Genomic DNA, 21,282 nt, shown 5'->3' with positions numbered 1-21,282 from the left:
AACTGATCTACTGTGTACCGACCCGGCTTGTCAATTAACCCTTCTCCTGCTGAGTCTCTGGCTTATCTGCATCGACTGATCTACTGTGTACCAACCCGGCTTGTCAATTAACCCTTCTCCTGCTGAATCCCTGGCTTATCTGCATCAACTGATCTGCTGTGTACCGACCCGGCTTGTCAATTGGCCCTTCTCCTGCTGAGTCTCTGGCTTATCTGCATCGACTGATCTACTGTGTGCCGGCCCGGCTTGTCAGTTAGCCCTTCTCCTGCTGAGTCCCTGGCTTGCCTGCATCAGCTGGTCTGCTGTGTATCGACCCGACTTGTCAGTTGGCCCTTCTCCTGCTGAGTCCCTGGCTTAACTGCATCAACTGCATATAAAACATTATTTTATATGCCATTATTTTGTTTTTCCTGATTGTACATTTACAAGTTTCTACTTTTTACCTGTTATTATTCTACTATTTATATGCCTTTATCTTGTTTTTCCTGATTTTATATTTACCAGCAACTAGTTTTACCTGTTATTATTCTTGCCTATTTCCATTGTCCTTATTACCTCTCCTTCTATTATTCTTTGCCTTCCATGCCCTAATTGGTTATTGTCCTCCATCTTGCTATTGTCTGCCTGCTTATTCTTACCTGTTATCCGCTGTCCTTACTATCTTACTGTTCTGCTATCATTCTTACCTGTCTTCATTGTCCTTATTATCTCACTGTACTGTTGTTCCATGCCCTCCACGCCCTAATTCGTTATTATCTTCCACCTTTTCATTGTCTTCCTGCCTTTGTTCTTACCTGTTTTTCACTGTCCCCACTATCTCACTGTTCTGTTACTCTCTCTCCCTACTATGCCTCCCCGCTCTCACTCCATACCCATACTCTCCCCCCGCCCTACCTCTCCCGTTCCTCCCCGCCATCCCCCGCGCGCTGCTCATCTTGCTAACCTCATCCCCATTTCCCCCCTCTCCTCTCCCCCTTTCTTCTGTGCCCTCTGGAATGCCAGATCCGTCCGCAACAAGCTGACTGCTATCCACGACCTCTTTCTATCCAACTCCTTTAACTTTCTTGCCGTTACTGAAACCTGGCTCTCCGATTCTGATACTACTTCCCCCGCTGCCCTCTCCTATGGTGGCCTCTCCTTCACCCACTCCGCCAGGCCTGGTGCCCGCCCTGGCGGTGGAGTTGGCCTCCTCCTCTCCTCCACCTGTACTTTTCGTGTCATTCCCCCTGAACCCTCCCTCTCCTTCTCCTCTTTTGAAGCTCACTCCATCCACCTCTTCTACCCCATCCATCTCCGCGTCACTGTCATCTACCGCCCCCCTGGCCCCACCTCCCTCTTCCTTGACAACTTTGCTAGCTGGCTTCCTCACTACCTCTCCTCCGATCTCCCCTCGATCATTCTCGGTGACTTTAATATCCCCATCGACAACCCCACCTACCCTGCTTCCAGCAAACTGCTCACCCTCTCTTCCTCCCTTGGTCTCACCCAATGGACCCCCTCCTCTACCCACTGCCTTGGTCACTCCCTTGATCTTGTCTTCTCCTACCTATGTAATCTCTCCGACTTCTCCATCTCTCCCTTTCCTCTATCCGACCACCATCTTCTCTCCTTCTCTCTCTCCTCTTCACCTGCTCCCCTCCCCCTGCCCAAACCTACTCTGTCCATACGCAACCTCGATGCTCTTGACCCTGCCTCTCTGTCCTCCTCTCTCGATACCCTCCTTTCTCCCCTTTCCTCCCAGGCCTGCCCCAACCAGGCGGTCTCCCTCTACAATCACACCCTCACCTCCGCTCTGGACGCGGTCGCCCCTGCCCACTCCTTCCACCCCCGCTGCTCCAAACCCCAACCCTGGCACTCCAAATTTACCCGCTTCGTCCAAAAATGCTCCCGTTCCGCCGAACGTCACTGGAGAAAATCCCGCTCCCTGGCTGACTTCCTCCACTTTAAATTCATCCTTTCATCCTACAGCTCTGCCCTCTCACTCGCTAAACAATCTTTCTTTAAATCCCTCATCTCTTCCCAGTCCTCTAACCCCCGCCGCCTTTTTGCCACCTTCAGCACTCTCTTGGCCCCCTCCCCTCCCCCCACCCCCTCCTCCCTGACTGCCTCTGATTTCGCCTCCTTCTTCTCCTTTAAAATCGAGGCCATCCGACTTGAAATCTCCTCCTCCACTCTCTCTTCCACCCCTCCCACTCTTCTGTCCTCCCCCCAACCACCTTCCCCTCCACTCCTTCCGTCCCACCACCGGCGAGGAAGTCCACTCTCTCATTTTATCCTCCCCCCCCACTACCTGCCCCCTGGATCCCATCCCCTCCCCCCTTTTTTTTCGCTCCCTTTCCCCCACCACCTGCTCCCACCTCGCTCACCTCTTTAATCTCCCCCTCTCCACTGGTATCTTCCCCTCCTCCTTCAAACATGCTCTCGTATCCCCCATTCTTAAGAAACCTAATCTCGACCCCACTTCTCTCTCGAACTATCGCCCCATATCTCTTCTCCCTTTTGCCTCCAAAATTCTCGAGAGGCTCGTCTGCAGCCGTCTCACCTCCTACCTTTCTGAATACTCCCTCCTTGATCCTCTCCAGTCTGGTTTCCGCCCCCTCCACTCCACTGAAACTGCACTGGCTAAAGTCACCAATGACCTCCTCTCTGCAAAAGCCAGGGGCCACTTCTCCCTTCTCATCCTCCTTGACCTCTCTGCAGCCTTTGACACCGTTGACCACCCCCTCCTCCTTCACACCCTCCAGTCTTTCGGCCTCTCCGGCCCAGTCCTGTCCTGGTTCACCTCTTACCTTACTCACCGTTCCTTCTCTGTCACCACCTCTGGGTCTCTCTCCCCCCCATCCACCCTTCCAGTCGGGGTCCCTCAGGGCTCTGTTCTGGGACCCTTACTCTTCTCTCTATACACCTCCTCCCTGGGTGAACTCATCAGCTCCTTCGGCTTCAGCTACAACCTTTACGCTGACGACACTCAACTATACCTCTCCTCTCCTGATCTCTCTCCCTCCCTCCTCTCTAGGGTGTCCGCCTGCCTCTCTGCCATCTCCTCCTGGATGTCCTCTCGATTCCTCAAACTTAACCTTGCCAAAACTGAGCTCATAGTTTTTCCTCCCTCTCATACCCCATCCCCTTCTGACCTCTCCATCACTGTCGACAACACCTCTATCTCCCCTGTCCCCCAACTTCGCTGCCTTGGTGTCATGCTCGACTCCTCTCTCTCCTTTGGCCCCCACATCCTCTCTCTTGCTAAATCCTGCCGCTTCCAGCTGCGCAACATCGCTCGCATCCGGCCCTTCCTCTCCCAAGATGCCACCAAATGCCTTATCCACTCTCTGATCATCTCCCGCCTGGACTACTGCAACCTCCTCCTCACTGGCCTCCCCCACTCTCATCTCAATCCCCTTCGATCCGTCCTTAACGCTGCAGCTAGGCTTATTTTCCTCTCTCGCCGCTCCTCTTTTGTCTCCCCCCTCTACCTAGCCCTTCACTGGCTCCCATTCCCCTTCAGAATCCTCTTTAAGCTCCTCACACTCACCTACAAGGCCCTCACCAACTCCACTGCGCCCTACATCTCCAACCTCCTCTCTATTCATGCTCCATCCCGCCCTCTCCGTTCTGCCTCTGACCGTCGCCTCTCTTCCCCCCTTATAACCTCCTCCCACGCGCGTATCCAAAACTTCGCCCGCGCTGCCCCCCTCCACTGGAACAAGCTCCCTCCCTCCATCAGAATTTCCCCTAATCTGTCCAGCTTCAAACGGGCCCTAAAAACCCACCTTTTTCTTAAAGCCTTTCTGTCTCCCACTTAACTTCCTACCTTATCTTCTGCCTCTGTCCCCCTACTCTCCCTCTCTCCCCTGCGTCTCTCTGTCTGTCCACCCCTCCCCTTAGATTGTACGCTCCTCTGAGCAGGGCCATCTCTCCTCCTGTTTCCACCACTTCTAACTCTGCTCTCCAGCTACTTAGCCCTCCTCCTCGAGGGTCCTCCACCCCACGTCCACTCTCGCTCCCTCCTCCCCCCTGGGGGTCTCCCTGTCTTCCGCGCCCTCCTTCTTGGGCCCCGTCGTTTGCAGATCCTCCCTCCCCCTTCCCCGCCCTCTCTAGCTGTGCATTGAGCGTACTGAGTTGCTGTGTTTACTGTACTGTGCTGTCTCCCATTGTATTGTGATTTTGTTTGTCTCTGTACGGCGCTGCGGATGCCTTGTGGCGCCTTATAAATAAATATTAATAATAATAATAATAATAATAATAATAATAATAATAATAATAAACTGACACCTGATTCTCTTCTACTGTGAAGCAGACTTGGTGCTCCTACAATTTTGGAAAAAAATATATAAATTGCTAGGAAAACTCACAGTGCTAGAGATTGTCTAGTGAAAGATGATACAAATAAAAGTAAATGGAGTACAAAAATCTAAAAATATAACATTTAAGAAATGAAAATAAATTATAAGTTAGCAAAACCACATATAAAATAAATATTACTAATGAACACTAACAAAGGTAGTTGGTTTCTTACTGAGAAAAACAAACACTTATTACAAAACTATTATCTGTTTGCACAAATGATATTACATTGATCAAATATATCCATTGAACTGTAAAAATGTCCATTTTCTAAAAAGAACAGAAAACATTTTTGAAATCCTGTTTATAAAGATTTTAAAATGTCACAGATCGGTATTGAAGAAAAAAGAGCACATGCATGTGATTCAATTAAAATACTAATTGTGCCAGCACATATATTAATAATATGTTGAATATTTTTTATCTGATCTGGAACTCAATTCGGTAATGAGCTCCTGTTCACAAATGAAAATTAGTTTTTGTCTTTGTAAATTTAGTACTTCTCTGAGGCTCACAGTTGACAGTTAGAAGAAACGAATCAATGGACCCGAATTAACAGAAAAATACATAGTAATATTGTTTGTGCAAACTGATATTGGTTTTGTAGTACGTGTTTGTTTATTTTTCTTTGTAAGAAACCGACTACCTTTGTTAGTGTTCATTATTAATATGTATTTTACATGTGGCTATGCTAGCCAATAATTTATTTAAATTTATTAAATGTTATATTTGTAGGTTTTTGTACTCAGATTACTTTTATTTGTGTCATCTGGCAGTAGATCAACCCCAGCGCTGTGAGTTTAGTATTTAACGTATGTGTATATATATATATATATATATTTATAAAGAAAAACAAAAAAATGGAAAAGACCAGAAAAATAGGGCATCTGCTTCCATAGGAAATATATTTAGTAAAGTCACATAATCAATATATTTGACTCACACTCCCTCTTTCATGCACACACTTATCTCCAAATGTTTTGCCTTCTTTCCAGCTTCAATTATAGGTACATGGTGTGTCTGATTGGATGAGTGACTGAGTAATGTCACTCAGCCAATCAGACACAGGTGATGTTGTTGCCTGAAAGACAAAAAACAAAATTACTCAGTGTTTGTTAGAATTTCTTCTGCTGTGTATTCTGCTTCTTACTTAGATCTGATGCAGTTCAGGTATGCATTCTCTGAGAGCTAATTGGAGGGATACACTTTATAAGGTCTCATGTGTCCTGTGTTATGTTCCTGCATTTCCTCAGAAATGGTGTTATGTTTCCTGCATTGCCTTAAAGCTGTGGTATTTGTACCAGCATTGTATCAGATACTGTGTTATAGTTCTGCATTGTCTTTTGACTGTGAGTCTTTCTTGCATTATCTTAGAGCCAGTGTCATTACTACAATAAACACAATATTGATTTTATTACATTGCCCAGTACTTCCTCCAGCCCTAGTTTCCCTGCCCATAATCCAGCACTGTTTATATGAAACAATAGTGCAAGCTGATTTTACTTCCTTGTTCTTGTTCTTTTTGCATATATTGACATTTTGAATGTCATTTTATTCAGTATTAAGAATTTGCATATTTATTATCAATATATCTAGAGGTCTTCTGAACATTGCATTATTTCAATCAACTCACAATGAGTATCATTGCCTCCTAGTTGTCCTTCTTTTGAAGGTAATGTCCTTTTTTGGAATTAAGTCCCCCTAGAAGATTATTTATGAAGAGCAAGACACAATGTAATGCATCTATATACTATACACATTGCTCCAACCTTTCCTTGTTAGCACATGCATTTGTCCACGTCTATGCTGAGCATGGTTATTGTCCAGCTGCACGTCCTATGCACAATCATTACATTTTGGAAGTTGGGACTTTGATGTGCATGTCTTGCACTAAACATGTCCTATCACATTTGACATACCCCTATCAACCTTGTAGTCATTATTATGACCACCTGGGTTGCCCATTTATGCCAATTGAAATATGGCATTCTGATAAGTGTCCCATCATTTTGAAACACAAAATCAGGGCAACCATCTGAGATGATATGTTAGTGTAGTGAAGAATGCTAATCCTGTTAATCTAGGTGTGTACGGAATCTGATACAGAGGAAAACAATCATTTATAAGAAGAGAATATTGTTATTTTAAACTATTCCATGGAATAGTCCCCTTATTTTGTCTTTGGCCATTCAATTTCAAATGTTTTGCAGGCAGAATTCGGCTGTAGGTGTTCCTTGCCAATTTCCTTGCCGATTATCACTTTCTTCTCACGCAAAATTCCCAATCCTACCGGAACCACACCACAGAGCAGAATGCATTGGCAATTGTCATCCTATTATTCATAGATTATAAATTCTACCAAAAAATTCCAAGTACAGTAAAAATAAAAATAATTAAATATTACCTTTCAATAGTCCCAGTTCTGACAGACTGTCCTGAATCTCAAAATCTGAAAGTAGCATGTCATATCAAATAATAGGTGTGGTTTTACATGAAAGTGGATGTGATTGGGTAGATCTTGACGGAGTTTGGACAGATGTGGGTATTATTTGTTATATTGTGAGTGGGGTTAATATTGGTCCTATTCTTTTCTAAGATGCTGGGAGGTATGAATTAACTGGTCCTTCATCTTTTCAAAAAAGAGAAGTTTTCATAAAGGACAGTTGTTATCTATAAACAATCCAAATTGAACAGATTTTGCATAATTATGTTAATTAGTATTTGAATTTTAATTGATATTCAAAACTATGGAATAGAGGTAAAGAATGTCTATAACTAACAATTTTAACAGAAGATTGCTTTAGTCACTTGATGGCAACAGGGAGATGCATGTAACATATTATGTCTTAACTCCAATAAGGCATACATACGTATAATAACATGCACATTGAATTAAATAAGTAACTCCAAATAATGTAGCCCCCACCAAGAGCCATTTGAACTGTATTTTTTACAATATAAATCCTGGGATTGGGTATTTGGCAAGCCTATAAAAGTAAAACATCCCATCTTGTTAAGATATATTGCCAAGCACCTTATTTTAGCGGTACCATAAACATCTCTGCATTGACAGCAAGTGATCTATAATTTTTTTTTTCATGCAGCCTCGTACACTTTTCATCTGTTAGCGCACTTTTCTGTGACATTCAATGGATGAAAAGCAAATTAAAATATTGCCTAATTCAGCATTTGTCATACCTGGCAGGGAAATCAGTTAAAGGCGCAATTTATCCCACTTATATTGGTGTTTTACCAATCCTTCGAGTCCACCCTGAGTTTGGTTAGAAATCTCGTTCACGGGGCCCTTATAGTGAAATTGGTCATTGAATTCGCCTTTCATTTGCTGCCCCTACACCAGGACTATTTCCGATATTATCATCATCATCATCATCAACATTTATTTATATAGCGCCAGCAAATTCCATAATGCTTTACAATTGGGAACAAACTAATAAAACAATACTAGGTAATACATACAGAGTGGTAAGAGGGCCCTGCTTGCAAGCTTACAATCTATGGGACAAATGAATTTCCATCTGCAAGACAGTTTTTACATTTATCACTGGTTTCCTATGGGTTGCTCCATTTCCTTGTCTTACTTCAAGATTTTTAACTCCTTCCTACCCTGGTGTGTCCAGGTGTGGATAGGCCACCACAGGTTGGCCACTGGACGAGCTTCTTCTAGTGGGCACTGTGAACTCACTCCTAACACATTGCATGCTGCACAGGCCCTGTTTTCAGTTCTCGGAGTTCCCATAACGCACAAAAACACAGAGGGTCCCTCTCCATGCCTTGCCTTTTTAGGCATACAGATAGACACTCGGGCGGGCTGCTGTTGGCTCCCCCTTGACAAAGTGCAAAAAGGACAGCTTTAATCTTGAGTGTGCAAGGTTCCACTTCCATTTCCCTGTGGAGAGTACAATCTTTATTAGGGTCTTTTAGTTTTGCATGCCAAATCATACCCATGGGCTGGGTTTTTTGCCAAGAAGTCCAAATTGCCACCAAGGGATTTGCAGTTGTTGTCCTGCAAGCTTTTAATGGGGTGTGTATCTGGCCTAGCACCCCTGGAATTCCGCTTCCGGATTCCGTCCTGGGCGGACGTGCCGCGTGAGCTCTCCACCGGGGCCCAGGCTCCTTTTACTGTGGAGCAGCCCCCTGGCACCTCTCCGCTGCCTGCCTACCTCACCTCCACCCTGCCTCTCTCCGAGTCCTGCACCCGCTGGTCTACTCTGCTCTCTGCCCCCTCCGGCAGTACTACTATCGGGTCCCCAACTCTGGCCCAGCTGCCTCCTAACTGGCTCTCCTCCACCGCTCCTTCATCGATCTTCAGCGCTTCCTGGCCAGGTTCTTCCCTCCAGTGGACCTCCATTCGGCTGTTCTGCCCGGGTCCTCCCGCTGCCTGGTCTGCCCATCCTCGAGGCCTACTTCCGGTTGCATCCACGGTCTCGAGTGCCGCTCCTCTCCACCTCGTGGGCCTCTTCCGGTTCTTCACCTCTAGCTGCTGCCTTGTTCCACGCTGCTGATCGCCGACCGGCATTGGGCCTGTGGACTGCTTCAGTGATCGCTCCTGTGCCTGCTCCAGGGATAGTCCTCCTGATGACCGACCCGCATCGTGGCACGTGTCCTCACTTCTTCACTGCTCCAGCGTCGACCGACCTGCACTGTGGCCTTCTCCCAGATGTCTCCACAGTCTCCTTGCTTCCGCCGCCTCCCTCCGTCCTTCTGCCCTCCACTGGTGCTATCGGACCCCCACGTTTATTTCCACCGCAACATCCGACGCTCACGGAGGCCTCCGAGGCTCACGGTGGCTCCTCTCCACGGATGGTCTCTTCACCCTGCTGCTCCTCCTTTGAAGTCTCCTGGCTCTCCACTAACTCTCTCCCTGGCACTCTGCTTCATCCCTGTGGATTGACATTTCACCTTGCTCCGCACTCAGCTCTCCAGGTATCTTTGTTTAATTGCCTCGCTGGTATGCTCCACTGACTCCTTCCCTGAAACTCTGCTCCATCCCCGGGGCTAGCTTACCATTTTGCCTGCACCTAACCACATTTAGGCACCGGTTGTGATTTACTGTTACCCTATTGTCTCCATTTATTTTATCTCAGTTTTATTTATTTTATTTTTTTTCTTTATTTACTGTTACATCTACTGCCATTTATTGCCTCCTTAACTTACTGTATTTACTGTTATTTTACTTATTATCTTGTTTACTTTTACTTTTTACTTACTATTTTACTTTATTTACTGTTATCTACTGTCCTCTCTGTTCTTGCTCACGCCTTTGCCTTACACTTATTCTCATCTCTCTCCCATGTTCTTTGCTTACTCATACCTCTCTTCATTGCATTTGCTCTCAGACATTCCCCTCAGCTCATACTACACGGCCTGCCATACTCATATGCCTCATCCTCTCTCCCCTCCATCTTAGGCCTCTCTTCCCGTCCTTATTTCACTCTCTTTTTCACTCTCTTGCGCTCGTCTTTTGCCTCCCCTTTTGCCTTTTGCGCCACTTCATACTTGGCGTCACTTAACGTCTTATTCCCTTCCTTCTAAGGTCACCCTTCCTCCACCCTCTATTCTGCCCTCTCTCTCCCTGCTATGCCTCCCCGCTCTCGCCCCATACCCTTACTCTCCCCCCACCCCACCTCCCCCTCTTCTCCCCGCACTCCACCTCGCACTGCTCACGGTCATCTACCACCCCCCGGCCCCACCTCCCTTTTCCTTGACAACTTTGCTGCCTGGCTTCCCCACCACCTCTCCTCCGACCTCCCCTCCATCATCCTCGGCGACTTTAACTTCCCCATCGACAACCCCTCTGACCCCGCCTCCAGCAAACTGCTCACCCTTTCTTCCTCTCTTGGTCTCACTCAATGGACCTCTTCCTCTACCCACTGCCTTGGTCACTACCTTGATCTTGTCTTCTCCTACCTTTGTAGTCTCTCTGACTTCTCCATTTCTCCCTTTTCTCTATCTGTCCACCATCTCCTCTCCTTTTCACTCTCCTCTTCACCTGCTCCCCGCCCCCAGCCCAAACCTACGCTGTCCATTTGCAATCTTGACGCTCTTGATCCAGCCACTCTTTCCTCCTCTCTCGATACTCTCCTCTCCCACCTTTCCTCCCAGGCCTGTCCCAACCAGGCGGTCTCCCTCTACAACCACACCCTCACCTCTGCTCTCGATGCGGTTGCCCTAGCCCACTCCGTCCATCCTCGCTGCTCTAAACCCCAACCCTGGCACTCCAAATTTACTCGCTTCCTCCATAAATGCACCCGTACCGCTGAACGCCTCTGGAGAAAATCCCGCTCCCTGGCTGACTTCCTCCACTTTAAGTTCATCCTCTCTTCTTACAGCACTGCCCTCTCACTCGCTAAGCAATCTTTCTTTAAATCCCTCATCTCTGCCCAGTCCTCTAACCCCCGCCGCCTCTTCGCCACCTTCAGCTCTCTCCTGGCCCCTTCTCCTCCCCCCCTCCCTCCACCCTGACTACCACCGACTTCGCCTCCTTTTTCTCCTCTAAAATCGAGGCCATCCGACTTGACATCTCCTCCTCCACCCTCTCGTCCACCCCCCCACTCTTCCATCCTCTCCCCCTAGCCACCTTTACCTTCACTCCTTCTGCCCCACCTCGGGTGAAGAAGTCCACTCCCTCATCTCTTCCTCCCCCCCTTCGACCTGTCCCCTTGATCCTATCCCCTCCCACCTTCTTCGCTCCCTTTCCCCTCCACCTGCTCCCACCTCGCTCACCTCTTTAATCTTTCCCTCTCCACCGGCATCTTCCCCTCTTCCTTTAAAGATGCTCTCGTATCTCCCATTCTTAAGAAACCTAATCTCGACCCCTCTTCTCTCTCTAACTATCGCCCCATATCTCTTCTCCCCTTTGCCTCCAAATTACTCGAGAGGCTCGTCTGCAGCCGTCTCTCCTCTTACCTTTCTGTTCACTCCCTCCTTGATCCTCTCCAGTCTGGTTTCCGCCACCGAAACTGTCCTGGCTAAAGTTACCAATGACCTCCTCTCGGCTAAAGCCAGGGGCCACTTCTCCCTTCTTATCCTCCTTGATATTTCAGCAGCTTTCGACACCATCGACCACCCCCTCCTGCTCAACACCCCCCAGGCCTTTGGCCTCTCCGGCCCTGTTCTGTCCTGGTTCACCTCCTACCTGGCTGACCGATCCTTCTCTGTCACCACCTCTGGGTCTCTCTCCACCCCTTCTACCCTTTCAGTCGGGGTCCCACAGGGCTCTGTCCTTGGACCCTTACTCTTCTCTCTATACACCTCTTCCCTGGGTGAACTCATAAGCTCCTACGGCCTCAAGTACCACCTTTATGCTGATGACACTCAACTCTATCTCTCCTCTCCTGATCTCTCTCCCTCCCTCCTCTCTTGGGTGTCCGCCTGCCTCTCTACCATCTCCTCCTGGATGTCCTCTCGATTCCTCAAACTCAACCTCGCCAAAACCGAACTCATTGTCTTTCCTCCCCTCATACTTCCTCCCCCTCTGACCTCTCTATCACTGTCGACAACACCTCTATCTCCCCTGTCCCCCAACTTCGTTGCCTCGGGGTCATCCTTGACTCCTCTCTCTCCTTTGCCCCTCACATTCTCTCTCTTGCTAAATCCTGCCGCTTCCAGCTGCGTAACAGCGCACGCATCCAGCCCTTCCTCTCCCAAGATGCCACCAAATGTCTTATTCACTCTCTGATCATCTCCCGCTTGGACTACTGCAATCTTTTCCTCACTGGCCTCCCCCACTCTCATCTCGCTCCCCTTCGTTCTGTTTATAATGCAGCCGCTAGGCTTATCTTCCTTTCTCACCGCTCCTCTTCTGTCTCCCCCTTCTACCAAGCCCTTCACTGGCTCTCCTTCCCCTACAGAATCCTGTTCAAGCTCCTCACTCTCACATACAAGGCCCTCGCCAACTCCACTGCTCCCTACATCTCCAACCTCATCTCTATATATGCTCCATCCCGCCCTCTCCGATCTGCCAACGACCGTCGCCTCTCCTCCCCTCTGATTACCTCCTCACACGCGCGATTCCAAGACTTCTCCCGCGCTGCCCCCTCCACTGGAACAAGCTCCCTCCCTCCATCAGAACATCCCCTACTCTGTCCAGTTTCAAACGAGCTCTAAAAACCCACCTCTTTCTCAAAGCCTTCCAGTCTCCCACTTAACTTCCTACCTTTTCTGCCTCCCTCCCCTCTTCCCCTCCCCTGAATCTGCCTCTGTTCCCCCTACTCTCCCTCTCTCCCCTGCGTCTCTCTGTCTGTCTACCCCTCCCCTTAGATTGTACGCTCCCTTGAGCAGGGCCATCTCTCCTCCTGTTTCCTGCACCTTTAACTCTGCTCTCCAGCTACCTTTCCCCCCACCCCTCTGGGGGTCTCCCCGTCATCCACGCCCTTCCTCTTGGGCTCCGGCGCCTGCCGGTCTTCCCTCCCCCCTCTCTCTAGCTGTGCTCTGAGCTTACTGAGTGTAACGGCGCTAACCGATGTCAGCGCCGATTCTCCGCTCCGTGCTGCCGCATTTCCGGGTAGGTCCCGGCGGCAGGTAAGCTGCTCTGGGCGGGGAATTCAAAAATCCTATTTCAGGGCTGCTCTGACACACTGTCTGTGTCAGAGCAACGTGTTACCTGTATCTGGCTGCATCTCCTGTGCTTTGGTCTCCCTGGTGTTCTCCCTTGCTTCTTCTGATTCCTGTGTACCGAACTGGCTATATCCAAGACCATTCTCCTGCCTTATCCCTGGTACTGTATAACGGACGGATCTCTGTGTACCGAACCGGCTATACTCCAGACTACTCTTCTGCCTTATCCCTGGTACTGCATAATGGACGGATCTCTGTGTACCGAACCGGCTATACTCCAGACTACTCTTCTGCCTTATCCCTGGTACTGCATAACGGACGGATCTCTGTGTACTGAACCGGCTATTCTGGACTACGCTTCTGCTCCTGGGGCTGAACAGCGGATTGATTCCTGCACTCCACCAGTTTCTACTCCAGACTACTACCTTCTGAATATACGGTTAGTGATTCCACTTATCAATTTCCCTGTGGATCTGACCGTGCCTCTACATGTCCATCTCATAGAACTCTTTCCTTACGTCAGTAGGCTAAACCTGGGGGCCGCGACCTGTGGTTCTCCGGCAGCAAAACCCACCCTGCCTTGCGGCGGTTCTTGGAGAAGACCGGGAGGGCCGTTCGACTCCGCGCCCTAGGAAGGCCGGCGTAAATACTGACTAAGGTAATCTTGAAACCTAACAGTTTGCTCTGACCCCAACATATCTATCTGATGGACGGATCCGGGAACCCCTCTGCTAGGGAGTTATTGGAACATTTAGCTGCCCGGGTAAAGGAAAAGGACAAGAACCAGGTACAGTTACTTCAGTTTCTTCATAGCATGTCTGCTCACTTGGATACACTTCAGGGTGCGGTGTCAGCTCAGGCAATCCAGGCAGCGGTACCTGATCTGCTACCTAATCCCCCTTAACCTGCTCCTGCTCAGGAGGGTGGTGCGCTCCTCTCCCGGCAAATTCCCAACTTCGCATCCCTGACCCTCCGAACTTCGATGGGGATCCCAAGGCATGCCGTGGATTTTTAAATCAGTGTGATATCCAGTTCGAACTCCAGCCAGGGAACTTCCCTACAGAAAAAGCTAAAGTAGCATACATTATTTCTTTACTTACCGGTCAAGCTCTTGCCTGGGCATCCCCCCTATGGGAACACAATGATCCTTCGCTACATAACTGCTCCACCTTCCTGGAGGCTTTCAGACATGTCTTCGATGAACCAGGAAGAGTTTCCAGCGCTGCTTCTGGCATACTTCGTCTGCGCCAAGGCTCTATGACCATAGGCCAGTATGCTCTCCAATTTCGTACTATGGCGGCTGAGTTACGTTGGAATAATGAGGCCTTGGTAGCCATCTTCTGGCAGGGTTTGACAGACCGCATTAAAGACGAACTAGCAGGGCGTGAACTCCCAACTTCTCTGGATGCTTTGGTCTCTTTATGTAACCAGATTGACATCAGATTCCGAGAGCGCTCCCAGGAGCAGGAGAGTTCCCGTTGTTCTCCTTTTCGTCTGGCTCCACGTTTTCAAAGTCCGGTGATGTCTGAGGAGGAGCCAATGCAGTTGGGAAGAGCTCGGCTCTCTCAGGAAGAGAGAGAGAGGCGATTCAAAAATCGGTTATGTCTTTATTGCGGAGAACCTGGTCATTTGTTAAACAATTGTCTTAAGCGTCCGGGAAACGATCGAACCTAACTGATGATGGAGAGGCCAAGTTAGGTGTATGTATTCCCTCTCCTGTTGATTCTAGTTTTTCTATTCAAGTTCTGTTACAATCCGTTGACAAACAGCTTTCTCTTCCAGCACTCATTGATTCCGGAGCAGCAGGGAACTTTATAAGAGCCGATTTAGTGGAAAAGTTGTCTGTACCTACTCTTCTGTTGGAAGAAACTCCCCTCTATCCATGACCTCTTCTTATCTAACTCTCTTAACCTTCTTGCCATTACCGAAACCTGGCTCACCGATTCCGACACTGCCTCCCCTGCCGCTCTCTCCTATGGTGGCCTCTCCTTCACCCCCTCCGCCAGACCTGGAGACCGCCCAGGCGGAGGAGTGGGCATTCTCCTATCCTCCACCTGTACTTTCAGACTCATTCCTCCTGAACCCTCCCTCTCCTTCTCCTCTTTTGAAGTCCACTCTATCCGTCTCTTCTACCCCATCCATCTCCGCGTCTCTGTCATATACCGCCCCCCTGGGCCCTCCTCCCTTTTCCTTGACAACATTGCTGCCTGACTCCCACACCACCTCTCCTCTGACATCCCCTCCATTATCCTTGGCGACTTCAATATCCCTATTGACAACCCCACCGACCCTGCTTCCGTCAAACTCCTTGCCCTTTCTTCCTCCCTTGGCCTCTCCCAATGGACCTCCTCTTCTACCCACTGCCTTGGTCACTCCCTTGACCTTGTCTTCTCCCACCATTGCAGTCTGTCCGACTTCTCTATCTCCCCCTTTCCACTCTCGGACCACCATCTCCTCTCATTCTCTCTCTCCTCTACTCCTGCACCCCTCCCCCCACCCAAATCTACCCGGTCCAGGCGCGATCTCGACACCCTTGATCCTGCTATTCTATCCTCTTCTCTCAAAACTCTCCTCTCTCCCCTTTCCACCCTGTCCTGCCCTAATCAGGCGGCCTCCCTCTATAACCAAACCCTCTCCTCCGCCCTTGATGCGGTTGCCCCTGCCCAGCCCATCCACCTTCGCTGCTCCAATCCCCAACCCTGGCACTCCAAACTTACCCGTTTCCTCCAAAAATGCTCTCGTACTGCCGAACGCCACTGGAGAAAATCTCGCTCCCTGGCTGATTTCCTCCACTTCAAGTTTATCCTCTCCTCCTACAGCTCTGCCCTCTCGCTCGCTAAGCAATCCTTCTTTAAATCCCTCATCTCCTCCCAGTCCTCCAACCCACGCCACCTCTTCGCTACCTTTAACACTCTCCTGTCTCCCCCACCTCCCCCCCTCCCTTCCTCCTTATCTGCCACTGACTTCACCTCCTTTTTCTCCTCTAAAATCGCGGCCATCAGACTTGAAATCTCCTCCTCCACCCACTCTTCTGCCACCCCCCCTCTCGCCCTTCCTCCCCCCTCCACTCTCCCCCCCGCTCCCCCCAGCCACCAACTCCTTCTCTCCTTCCGCCCCACCTCGGGTGAGGAAGTCCACTCTCTCATTTCTTCTTCCCCCCCTTCTACCTGCCCCCAGGACCCCATCCCTTCTCACCTTCTTCGCTCCCTTTCCACCTTCACCTGCTCCCACCTCGCTCACCTCTTTAATCTGTCCCTCTCCACCGGCATCTTCCCCTCCGCCTTTAAACATGCTCTCGTCTCACCCATTCTCAAGAAACCCAATCTTGACCCCACTTCACTCTCTAATTACCGCCTCATTTCCCTTCTCCCATTTGCCTCCAAAATACTCGAGAGACTTGTCTGCAACCGTCTCTCCACCTACCTCTCTGAACACTCCCTCCTTGACCCTCTCCAATCAGGCTTCCGCCCCCTCCATTCCACTGAAACTGCCCTGGCTCAAGTTACGAACGATCTCCTCTCGGCTAAAGCCATGGGCCACTACTCCCTCCTGATTCTCCTCGACCTGTCAGCGGCCTTTGACACCGTTGACCACCCCCTCCTGCTTCACACCCTTCAGTCCATTGGCCTCTCCGGTACCGTCCTCTCCTGGTTCACCTCTTACCTTGCCGACCGTTCCTTCTCTGTTTCCACCTCTGATTCTCTCTCCCCTTCTTCCTCCCTTCCAGTCGGGGTCCCTCAGGGCTCTGTCCTTGGACCCTTACTATTCTCACTATACACCTCTTCTCTGGGTGCACTCATCAGCTCCTTCGGCCTCAAGTACCACCTTTATGCTGATGACACTCAACTCTACCTTTCCTCTCCTGATCTCTCTCCCTCCCTTCTTTCCAGGGTATCCGCATGCCTCTCTGTCATCTCCTCCTGGATGTCCTCTAGATTTCTTAAACTCAATCTTGCTAAAACTGAACTCATTGTCTTTCCTCCCTCTCGTACCTCCTTCCCCTCTGACCTCTCCATCACTGTTGACAACTCATCTATCTCCCCTGTTCCCCAACTCCGCTGCCTAGGTGTCATCCTCGACTCCTCTCTCTCCTTTGCCCCTCACATTCACTCTCTCGCCAAATCCTGCCGTTTCCAGCTTCGCAACATTGCCCGCATTCGGCCCTTCCTCTCCCAGGATGCCACCAAATCTCTCATCCACTCTCTGATTATCTCACGCTTGGACTACTGCAACCTTCTCCTTATCGGCCTCCCCCTCTCTCATCTCGCTCCCCTTAGATCTGTACTTAACGCCACTGCTAGGCTTATTTTCCTCTCTCGCCATTCCACCTCTGTATCCCCACTCTACCAAGCCCTTCACTGGCTCCCCTTCCCCTACAGAATCCTTTTCAAGCTCCTCACTCTGACTTACAAGGCCCTCGCCAACTCCACTGCTCCCTACATCTCTAACCTTATCTCTATTCACACTCCCTCCCGCTCACTGCGATCGTCCAACGATCGTCGCCTCTCTTCCCCTCTGATTACCTCCTCTCACGCACGTATCCAAGACTTCTCCCGCGCCACTCCCCTCCATTGGAACAAGCTCCCCCGCTCCATCAGAACTTCCCCTAATCTGTCCTCTTTCAAACGAACATTAAAAACCCACCTTTTCCTTAAAGCCTTCCAGTCTCATGCCTAAACCCCCACCGGTCGGCAACCTCTCTTTCTCATCCCTTCTTCCCTTCTCCCCCTTCCTCCCGTCTCTCCGTCTCATCCATGTGTCTGTCTGTCTTCCCCTCCCTTTAGATTGTTCGCTCCTTTGAGCAGGGCTCTCCTACATTCTGTTTCCATCACTTTTAACTGCGCTCTCCAGCTACTCAGCTCACCTCCTCTCAGTCCCTCTGCCCTCTGTCTCCTCTCGCTTCTCTCCGCTCCCCTCAGTGACTCTCAACCTGTCATCCGTGCCCACCCTCTTGGGCCATAGTTACCTGCCTGTACTCACTTTTTCCCCTCCCTCCCTCTCTTTCATGCTGTGCCTGAGCCCCCAGAGTTATAGTGCTTACTGTTACTTGTACTGTGCTGTTTCACTTTGTACTGTGCCATTCTTTGTCCTTGTACGGCGCTACGGATACTTTGTGGCGCCCTATAAATAAAAATTAATAATAATAATAATAACTCACCACTAACGAAACCTCATCACTACATACGTCCACTGGTATTCCTCCTCAATACCATTTATTTTCGGATGTGTTCTGCGAAAAAGAAGCCTCCAAACTACCTCCCCATAGGCCTTGGGATTGTTCTATTGAGCTGTTACCAGACAAAATACCACCCAGAGGACGTGTTTTTTCTTTATCATTGCCAGAATCCAATTCCATGTCTAAATACATAGAAGAAAATCTTGAAAGGGGCTTTATTCGGAAGTAATCCTCCCCTGCAGGGGCCGGTTTTTTCTTTGTTAAAAAAAAAGACGGGGGGTTACGCCCATGTATAGATTATGGGCTGAATGCCATTACTGTGAAAAACAAGTACCCGTTACCATTGATCTCAGAGCTATCTGATAGAATAAAAGGGGCTGTTATTTTTTCCAAACTGGACCTGAAGGGTGCCTACAATTTGATCCATGTTAAACGAGGGGATGAATGGAAAACTGCGTTCAATACCCATGATGGACACTTTGAATATTTAGTTATGCCCTTTGGGTTATTGAATGCCCACGCAGTGTTTCAAAACTTCATCAACAAAATTTTTCAAGATTTTCTCTACCACTTCGTGATGATTTACCTGGATGATATCCTGATATTCTCTCCTGACATCGTATTGCATCGCCATCATGTTTCCTTGGTGCTTGAACGCCTTCGTTTACATCAGCTGTTCTGTAATTTGGATAAATGTATCTTCGAAAAAGGCCATCTTCCCTTTCTTGGACACGTGATCTCTGGGTCTGGACTGTGCATGGATCCTGAGAAAGTAAAGGCGGTTTCCGAATGGGCTCAGCCGATAGGTCTGAAAGCGATCCAACGTTTCATAGGCTTCGCCAATTATTATCAGCATTTCATCAAAGGCTTTTCTTCAGTGATCGCACCCATTACTGCACTAACTAAGAAAGCTATCAAAACTAAACTTTGGCCTCCTGAGGCAGAAAAGGCCTTCTCTTCCCTAAAGGAAGCATTCACGACAGCTCCTATCCTTCATCAACCGGATCCTACCTTTCCTTTTTTTCTTGAGGTCGATGCATCCTCTGTGGGAGTGGGGGCTATCTTGTCACAGAAGGACTCCTCTGAAAGCTTGTCTCCGTGTGTTTTTTTTTTTCCCGTAAACTTTCTGTTGCTGAGAAAAATTATGGCATCGGAGATAGGGAACTCCTAGCCATCAAATTAGCCTTAGAAGCATGGAGACACCATTTGGAAGGAGCTAGATTTCCTATCACGGTTTTTACAGATCACAAGAACCTTCTATATTTGCAAACGGCTTCTTGTTTAAACCCTCGGCAAGCCAGATGGTCCTTGTTTTTCTCCCGTTTTGATATGATCATCACCTTTAGACCAGGATCAAAGAATAAGAAAGCGGATGCTCTCTCGCGATCCTTTGATGCCACGGATGCTGTAGAGGATATTCCTAGACCCATCTTGGGTCCAAAATGTATACTGGCCAACACCCCTGCTCATCTAATGATTCTTCATGGAAAGACCTTTGTTTCTCCTCGTCTTCGGTCCAGACTCCTCAAGTGGGCTCACGCCTCTCGGTTTTCTGGTCATGCCGGGATCAAGAAGACTTTGGATTTCGTTTCCCGTAATTATTGGTGGCCATCTATCCACTATGATGTTCGGGAGTTTGTTACGGCTTGTTCCACCTGTGCTCAGAATAAGGTGCCTCGACAAGCCTCCTATGGGTTGTTACAGCCTTTACCCATTCCGGACCGTCCTTGGAGTCATCTCTCCATGGACTTTATCACTGATTTACCCCCTTCAAGAGGTTTTTCCGTGGTTTGGGTAGTCACAGATTGTTTCTCTCGGGCTGCTCATTTCGTACCTTTAAAAGGCCTCCCATCTGCTCCGGTGCTGGCACAACTTTTTATAAGGGAAATATTCCGCCTTCATGGTTGCCCAGAGGTCATCGTTTCAGACCGTGGAACCCAGTTTGTTGCAAGATTTTGGAGAGCCTTTTCGCGTGTTTGTGGAATCAAACTGAATTTTTCCTCTGCATATCACCCCCAAAGTAATAGTCTCACGGAGAGGACTAATCAAGAGCTCGAAAAATTCCTCAGATGCTTCATTTCAGCTAAACATGACGACTGGGTTGATTTGTTACCTTGGGCAGAATTTGCTCACAATAATAATTCTCATGACTCTACATCATAGTAACATAGTTGATGAGGTTGAAAAAAGACACCAGTCCATCAAGTTCAACCTATTTTGGATCTCCTGCGATCCTGCACTTATATTTGAAATTAATCCAGAGTAGGCAACCGCCCATCTGTTTCAATTTTGAGAATCCCCCCAGACTCAATATTGCAATCCAATTTTTACCCTATATCCACTACTATCCTTTATTTTAAATTAACGGTCGTATCCCTGGATACACCTTTCCGCTAAAAATTTGTCTAACCCTTTCTTAAACATATCTATTGAATCTGCCATGACAACCTTCCCTGGCAATGAATTCCATATCTTGACTGCCCTTACTGTAAAGAACCCCTTCCTTTGCTGGTTGTGAAATTTCCTCTCCTCTAACCTTAGGGAATGACCACGTGTCCTGTGTATGGTCCTTGGGGTAAAAAGTTCCCATGAAAGCTCTCTGTATTGACCCCTAATGTATTTGTACATAGTAATCATATCTCCCCTTAGACGCCTCTTTTCTAAAGTAAACATGCCTAAACTGGCTAACCTTTCCTCATAACTTAATGACTCCATACCCTTTATCAATTTTGTCGCCCTTCTCTGAACCCTTTCTAGTTCCAAATTATCTTTTTTATAGAGTGGTGCCCAGAACTGTACTGCATATTCAAGATGAGGTCTTACCAATGATTTGTACAGTGGCAAAATTACACTGTCTTCCCTTGCATCTATGCCCCTTTTTATGCATGCCAATACTTTGTTTGCCCTTGCAGCTGCTGCTTGACATTGAGCACTATTGCTAAGTCTACTGTCTACGAGCACTCCCAAATGCTTTTCCATTATAGATTCTCCCAAATTAATTCCATTTAATTTATAGATTGCGTTCTTGTTTTTGATCCCTGAATGCATAACCTTACATTTATCTGTGTTAAACCTCATATTCCATTTAGCCGCCCAATCCTCCAGTTTATTTAAGTCCCTCTGTAGAGAAGCTACATCTTGCTCTGATTTTATTACCTTACAGAGTTTAGTGTCATCTGTAAAAA

The sequence above is a fragment of the Mixophyes fleayi genome, chromosome 1 (assembly GCF_038048845.1).
Source record: "Mixophyes fleayi isolate aMixFle1 chromosome 1, aMixFle1.hap1, whole genome shotgun sequence".
NCBI lineage: Eukaryota > Metazoa > Chordata > Amphibia > Anura > Limnodynastidae > Mixophyes > Mixophyes fleayi.
Note: the sequence above shows the minus strand (reverse complement) of the source record.